At 47.1% G+C, this 8,465-nt stretch overlaps 1 pseudogene; it reads left to right on the top strand.

Moving 5' to 3' along the window:
• Window positions 1-7,363: 7,363 nt before the first annotated feature.
• Window positions 7,364-8,465, top strand: part of LOC136482366 (F-box/LRR-repeat protein At3g58940-like) — a 30,543-nt pseudogene continuing 29,441 nt past the window's right edge.

The following is an 8,465-nucleotide window of genomic DNA, read 5'->3' as shown; positions in this document are numbered from 1 at the left end:
GAGACCGGTAGAGAGGTCTCTGAATGGGATCCCACCGTAGGGAGGCATCGAGCCCCTGGGGCCAATTGAACGGCCCTAGGACCCACTAGAAAAGCCCTCTGGTACTTTTGGAGTGCGTCTCTAGATCGCTAGCCGACCCCTATCGAATGGGGCATGGGCCTCCACTCAGACTTACCCGATAATAGCTCACCGGAGGTGTCACTGCTCGCGCCCATCGAGGGTAGCCTGGCACACTCCACCCCTCCTTCCGAACGAAAAGGGTGCGCGAGGACCGCACAAAAAAGATAGAGAAACTCCTGACCGCCCTCTCGCTCCGAGTAGAGGCTCGAGGGCTCTTCCTACAACCAAACCAAGGCCCAGCGACCTGAACTCGCACCCGGGGGCTCAGCAAACGTGATAAAACCCCTCACTCAACATGAGAAAAGCCCCTGGAGGAGTAAATCCACTCCTCCAGGGCCTCGGGGCTACACCCGGCGGGTGCGCTCGCGCGCACCCACCGAAGCCTCGAGTATGAAACACCATCCTGACGGGAGTTGCTGCGAGCCAAGTCTCATCAAAACCTCAGGGAGAGTGCTCGCACTCCCCCCGAGGCTCGGGGGCTACTGTCGGATACCATAATAAGAGGTACCCTAAGCAAGAACAAAAAAATTGCTTAGACCTTGTAAATAACGAAACAAAAAAAAACAACCGCAGGCAAACCCGCCACATCTGAGGCCCGGCTGGACTGCCCGGCCCACCTCGAACAAATATCCGGGCTCGCCCGAAGCAGGCTCGGCCCAGAACCAAACCGCAAGGTCTCGGACGAGGTTCTGATTCTCCAACTCGCCCGAGGCCCCGTGTCACAAGGCCTCGGACGGGGCACCGATTCTCCGATTCGCTCGAGGCCCCGCGCCACGAGGCCTCGGACGAGCGCTCAGTTGCCAACTCGCTCGAGGCCGGCTCGGCATCAACCCCATCATTGCCGCCTTGACCGATTTCTCTGACAGGATGTTACATCCAACCAACGCGTCCAACCACTCCCGCGACGTCAGCCTAATAACAGCACGATACATCGGAGTGGCCGACGAGACGGGAGTCACATCGACGCCATGCAGTCCGAGACAGGACGGGGCAGGGGTTACCGGCCGCTGTGCTCGGCACTGTGCCCATGGCTGACACCCATGCTGCACTGTGCTACCTAACCCCTGCTCCAAGGACAGCGCGGCGTGGAGAGTCAAGTCCAGGTCCCTGTAGCCTCGGAATCAACGAACAAGACCAACTGCTCCATCCGAGCCTCGGCTATCCGCTTCTGGGCTCCTGTAGCCTCGGGACTCGCGCCTGCCGAGCCCCCCACGACGGTCCAGCCTCTGCATCGACCGGGCCCCGGCTCTCTACGTTGTCAGCACTCTGGGACCGGCACGTCGTCCGCAGTACGCGCCATGCCCTGCGTCAAGCCGCAGGAGCTCCCACGTCGTGCACAGGGCCAAGTTCCTGTAGCCTCGGAATCAGCGTACCCGCGCCATCGCATCAACCCGGCCTTGGCACTCCGCGTCGGTCAAACATACAGTAACCAACACCCCTCCTACAGAAGAAGGCGCGCTTGCCACCACAGGAGCTCCCACGTTGCACAGGATCAGGCGTGACCGGCGCGTCGCTCCAGTGCACAGAGGACAAGGCCGCTCCAACGACCACGCCGCCACAGTGACAAGCTGTAGGGCTCGGACATGCCGCCCCCATCGAAGAACGCCACGTAGCGAATACATGTACCGCCCCTGTGCCTCACTTCGACTATAAAAGGGAGTAACCAGGGCCGCTTCTAGGAGGGAGACACCGGTGCAAGCCACGCACAACACTCTGTAAGACACACGCTCCCTCACTGCAAGAGATCAACATCTCAAGCAACCCACGCCACTCCACGCAGAGACCTAGGACTAGCTCCCTCTCTCGCCCAGCTTGTAAGCCCCTACTACAAGCACCTCGGTGCAAGAAATATAAGATCACTCTCTTAGACTGGACGTAGGACATCTATTGCCTGAACCAGTATAAATCTTGTATCTCTTTGCATCACCGTCCAGAATTAGAAACACGCAGTACACTTTCAGTTGGTTGAGGATCCCGGTCCAAAACACCGATGTGGTAAAAAGTTAAATCTCCCCAAAGCTAGAGCTCCGCGGACTAGAATTCAATGATGGTTTTCTTGACTTCTTGAGATGTCCTGAGTTGCAACAGATTCAACACTGCAGCTTCGAGCATGCCGACAGGATCTCATCCCAGTCCTTAAGGCACCTAAGTATAAGACCAGGCAGATTCAACCAGAGTTCCCGAGGTCGAATTCTTGCCCCAAATCTAGCTTCGTTGGTGCTAGAAGTCACTGTTGGCAGGACCCCTTCAGAAAAATGCCCTTGTTGGTTAAGGGAGCTATTGGAATCAGCGGGGTTTGTAAAGACTACTGCAGCCGTTCTAACTACGGGAACTGTGGTGATGAGAGCTGCGGAAGTTGCATACGGGATGACAGTGCCTCTGTGATTTTGCATGGTATGTCTCAAGCAAAGTCTTTGGTGTTGGTAGCTTGCCCTGAAAAGGTATGCTTAGACCTCAAATAATCATGTTCATGTTTATCTTTTTTCAAACATCATGTTTATATTAAAGATTTATTGATTTATCTGGTTGTTATCTGTCCCAGTTCATTTTCAGAAGGGATTTGAAACTTTGCCCTACTTTTAGTCAATTGAAGTATTTGACTCAATGAAAACTGGTGTGTGCCTGATGTTTATCCACTAGCATGTATTCTTGAACATTCACCAGTTTTAGAGAGGCTTTTGCTTTGCCTATATTTCAAGGTAAACAATTTCTAAACTGGCAACTGTTGCATCATAGAACATTATGTAGATTGTTGGTTGATCTTGGCGAAATCTTTATGATAATGCAGAGGGAGCTACTTGAAGTTAATGAAATGATAGGAAGGTTCAATCCAAAGGAGTTATCACCAACCATATCATCACACCTTAAGGAAGCTGAAATCATTTGTGGAGGGGTTGATGGACCCGTTCTTAAAGTTCTGAAGTTCCTGAGCAAACTTAACATCAGTAATTTAGCTAGCAACACTCTCACACTTTCTATATTTCATTTTGTTTGGCTTAACATATGGGTAAAAGTGGCAGGCCATGAACTCTTTATTAGTTACTAAAGCAGTGATTTGGGTATACCAAGTTATTGTGGAAATGAAAATCTTGCACCATATTTTGGTGATGGGAAGTGGAAAATACCAGAACCATTTTATTCACATGTGTCTGTACACATAGACTCATTCTCCATGCTTCCATATTACAATTGTTTGCCTCTGTATGTGGGAAAGTGAAAGCAACAAAGTAACTTGTAACATATGTAGGAAAACGAATGAACTCAGCTAGAGAAAGAAAACATGTTCACTACTTTTTTTGTGGCAGAGCAGTCGTATAATGTGTTAATAATTTCTGTACCATGAGTCCATGACACAAATATGTCCATGTCAGTTTTTTAGTACCTCATATATATGTAATTTCTAAGCTGTGCTGAGTAACTGTTAAATTCAGATGTTCAGTTGATAATCCCCTCTTTGCTCATTGGGAGTCTCTCCCCCCTCTCTCCCTCACTCGCTTACACTCGCTAGGGTATGAGTGTCTTAGTAGAATATTTATCTTTTTCCCTCAGTCTTTTTTATTATCATTGGGTTACCATTATCATACTTGGGAACCCTTGAATCTGTTTTCACAATCTTAAAAAGCTGTATCCATGTGCTGTTTGAACAGTTATGAGAATAGAAGAGTTCTATGCAAGGATACAAATAAACAATGATGCGATACCCAAATCCATTTCCATTTGGCTATTTTAATTTCTTAGCTTTGCTGTCCACCTTATCATCTAAGATTCTACATTAAGGGCTTTCTGTCTCTAATGAATATCTTGATTTTCATGCTAGTAGTGTTGTAGTGAAGATGTTACTTCAAAACTAATGAAATACTGCCTCCATCTATAAATATATAACTTAATGTTTAATTATATGGGTCGCTATTTTTACAAGTCTGTGCAAACATGTTTTATTTAAAAGGTGGCACTCAAAGTTGCATATCAAAAAACACAACAATATACCGTGATACTTATTTAGGTAAAATTCAAAGTTGCATGTCAAAAACACAATAGTATACCAAGATACTTATTTTGGTGAAATTCAAAGTTTCATGTCAAAGACTTCCAGTGTCCTGAAGATGTCAATTATCATGCCCTTGAGTGCACAAAGTAATTTATTAAGGTTTTTACTGTACCTACATTTTAGTTGTTTATAACTCCAGCTCTGGAATATTCTAGTTCACTACAGTTTAGTCAAGTGAAATTTTCATATGCTAGTCTTTTTCTGTATCTCATCTTTACTTGCCTTTTTTTACCTCGCAATCATTTGTCAGATGATACACCTTGTCACTCACTATGCTTTTCAATTTTGTACAGGTTTTAGTTTTCATGGAATAGAAGCTTAAAGCTGAAGACCAAACTTCTGCCACTTAATTACAATAAGAATGCTGCCTTCTTCCTGTGGGATTGTTTTAAGTTCCTCCACTTGTTGTACCAAGTTAAGATTATCTACTTGGACATGATAAATTTCATCCGGGGAAGCACTTATCTGGCAATTGAGTAAGCATGGCGCCTTTTGTCTCTATGATTGTTTCCCAGTTCTATCCGTGTAATGGCAACTTAAGAGTCAGTGATTAGTTGTTCCTATTAACTATTATCTTGCTGGATCTGGTTTATCGTGCTATGCTGTTTCTTGCAAACCTTTCCTGAGCACAGCTTGCTCAGGGTGTCTAGCTGTTCATTTCCTGGTAGTATGCAAGATCAACCCTGTTAGTATGTATCTTCTTGTTATGTGCATGCCTATTGTCTTGGTTCTTCCTAAATGAGACACATATGTGGCCTGGTACTCAATGCCCATGGATTGTAACTTTGATGTGTAAAATGGCGTCCAATGATGTTCTAAGTTCTGACTTAAAAAGTTTGGAGATTCGTCTGTGTGTATGTAGGTTCCTGTATTCCAAATAATCTCCCTGACTTCTCTGGTTGCCCTGTTCAATTAATGAAATGAGCATGATTCGGATGCACATATTGCATACCGATCTTATATTATTGCACAAATTGCTTGCACCTTGTTCACTTCTACTGATTTTAAGAAATGATCAAGCAATTTCATCTCCCAAATTAAGGAAAAAAAATGAAATATAAAGCTGTACAGCCGTTCGAGCCGGTGATGCCTTCGACGGGTAGGTGCCGACGGGGACCGAGCTCAAAATCTGGCTATCTACTTTAGTTGTAGTTGGACTGGATACCATGAGTTGACATGTTAGTTCTATTGCACTCCTACTACTTACGTGGGGTTTTTTTGGGGCAATCTGAGCCGATTCTTGTTCATTTGGCCTAATCCAGCCGTTCAGTTATCTCTTTGCTATTGTGTGCCACGATTCAAAAACGGCGTGAGGTAGCAAGATTGGAAACAAAAACTAGCTAGCAATTTTTCTTTGGTGCAGAGAGTTGAAATCACTTCTGGTGGCGCAAGAAGCTTTCACGGTTAATGAGAAGAACGAAGTACAGTAACTTTGTATGCTCCTATAACTTCTATTTTCATCCTCAAACATCGGAACGGGACAAGACTCACTTTACACCCTCTCTAAAGTTTACCCACCAACTAAAATTATCCTCTATCTATGTATCTATCTCTCTCTCTCAAAAAAACCCCTATCATTCTAGATATTTTTGGACATATTAGTATGGAACTCAAATGACCATGGTAGTCCTGTTTATTAGTAATTATTAGACATCTCTTATAGAAAGATTAGTCGTCACATGTAACTGGCTCATTTAACTGTATATGCATATCTTTTATACCTAAATAATATAATCTTCACTATAAGATTTTTCTGGCTCCTCATTGTCACGACCCGATTGTCGTTCCAAATTTAAACTTTGCAAAAACAACGTTCGAAGCCCTAACTCCTAACTGTGACCTCCTTGATCCTTGAAGTAGACCTAGCTAATCACCCAAAACATCTTCTAACTTCGAGTCTCGACTCATCCCGTTACGAGATCACTCTCTTTCCGCTCTCCTTCTTCAAGGCTAACCTTGTTAGAGCAATGAGAATCCCTCGACTCTAATCTCTAATCTCGATGATGGAATCCTCAGAAGCAAACTAGAAGACCCTACGAGAATCTCCGGACAACTCAAGTCAACTCGATCAACTTATCCAAGGCCCTCAGACAGAAGGTGACCCCAAGCTTCAACTGGTGAACCCGAAAGAACTATTTACCTTAAAAATATTTTACTAAAGAATCAAATTTTATTATAATATATAAAAGAGCTAGCTAAGGCTGTCTCCAACGGTAGACCCGTTACAGAACCCAAACCTAAAATGGGTCTCCAACACAATACCTATAGCTTCCAATAGAGTACCTATATAAAAGACCCATTTTGAGTGCCAGGAGAGGTATAACCCAAATCTGAGTATCCTCTTTCCTGAAGACCCATTTGCAGAAAGTGTTGTCTTTTGGGTCTTGTTGTTGGAGAAAACCAAAAATAGATATTGAACCCTTTATCTGTAGCGCTACCCAAAGTACGAATGAGTCTTGTATTTTAGGTCGTGGTTGTTGGAGACAGTTTAAGGCCCTGTTTGGTTGGGCTTTTGGCTTTGGCTTTTGGCCCCAAAAGCCAAAAGCCCAACCAAAGGGGCTGCTTTTTGAGGGTGCTTTTTCAGAAGCAGCTGCTTTTCCGTAGTTCATTTTTGAAAGCTGGTTTGACCCTGCTTTTGGCTTTTGGCTTTCTGCTTTTCGAAATTGGTGAAATAAAAAGCTCTTTCACAGTTGTTTCAAGAGAGATAAAGATAAAAGGTATATTTTATACTTGTTTAACCAAACAGCTTTCAGCTTTTCTACAGCTCACAGCCCACAGCAGCTTTTCCACAGTTCACAGCCCACAGCAGCTTTTTCCCACGGCCACAGCTCAACCAAACAGGGCCTAAGCCGTGTGTTATTTGGGGACCCACCTTCCTAGTACAGCGGCCTTCATGCTACACCATTCGGCTGCCGTTGATGCACCGTGATCGATTTTCGTGGTCGTTACAAGCCATGGTCCATCGAGGAAGCCTGATTTTCCGCGCAGCCCAGCCCAGCCCAGCCCAGCCCACGGACACATGGATGGCAGCCGGGTGTGGTGCTGGACATGTATGGAGTGCAAGCCCAGTCCCGACGACCTCCACGGCTCCACAGCTGCACCGCCGCTGCCTGCCCGGCACCACCGCAGATATGGCTCCACCCTAGCTACAGTAGGTGCCAACCAGCACTCCCCCAAATCGTCCGTGCCGCCGCCCGCAAAAGCCCCAATCTGCTCCGTTCCCAAATCTCGCAGCTCGCCCCCATCGCCTCTTGCCTTGCGGAGCTAAGCATCCTCCCCGCGGCCGCCGGAATGCCTGCCGGTAAAGCGCGCAAGGGAGCGCGGAAAGCAGCTCCGGCGAGCGGCAGCGACCGCATCGGCGCTCTCCCGGACGAAACCTACGCCACGTCCTCTCCTTCCTCCCCGCGCAGAAGGCGGTGCGGACCTGCGTGCTCGCCCGGCGCTGGCTCCATCTCTGGAAGTCCGCCACTGACCTGCGCATCGTCGGCGCCGACGGGGAGGCGCCGGTGCCCTTCGAGGAGGTCCGGGAGTTCGTCGACAGCCTCTTGCTCCTCCGTGGAAGCTCACCTCTGGAGACATTTGAGCTCAGGGTCGCTGGAGACGATATTGACGTTCGCCGCGTGAGGCTCTGGGTCAGGTACGCCGTGCAGTGCAAAGTCCAGGTCCTGCGGCTCAGCTTCCTTGGGAATACCCATGTAGGTCCTGTGGCTCGGCTCCGGCTGGATGACCCACCCCTCGCCTCCAGGCACCTGACCAAGCTAGAGCTTCGCGGCCTAGTGTTCAATGATGATTTTCTTGACTTCTCGAGATGTCCTGAGTTGCAAGATCTACATATTCAAGACTCCTGCTTGGAGCATGCTGAAAGGATCTCATCCCCGTCCTTAAGGCATCTAAATATCAGAGGCGCATTCAACCCGAGTTCCCGAGCACGAATTCTTGCCCCAAATCTTGCTTCATTGGTGCTAGAAGTCACTTTTGGCATGACCCCTGTACTTCAGAAAATGCCCTTGTTGGTTAAGGGAACTGTTGGAATCCGTGGGCTTTGTGAAGACTTATGTAGCAGTCCTGCTCCTAATTATGTCAGCTACGTGGACTGTGATAAGAGCTGCCGAGGTTGCATACGAGATGGCAGTGCCTGTGTGATTTTGCGTGCCGTGTCCCAAGCAGAGGATTTGGTGTTGATAGCTTCCCCTGACACGGTATGCTGAGACCTCAAATCATCATGTTCATGTTCGCCTTTTTCAAACATTATGTTTATAGTAAAAGTTCATTGACCTATCTGGTTGCTATCTGTCCA

The sequence above is a fragment of the Miscanthus floridulus genome, chromosome 9 (genome assembly GCF_019320115.1).
Source record: "Miscanthus floridulus cultivar M001 chromosome 9, ASM1932011v1, whole genome shotgun sequence".
Lineage (NCBI taxonomy): Eukaryota > Viridiplantae > Streptophyta > Magnoliopsida > Poales > Poaceae > Miscanthus > Miscanthus floridulus.
The sequence above is the reverse complement of the archived record's forward strand: the minus strand, read 5'-3'. Positions and strand labels throughout refer to the sequence as shown.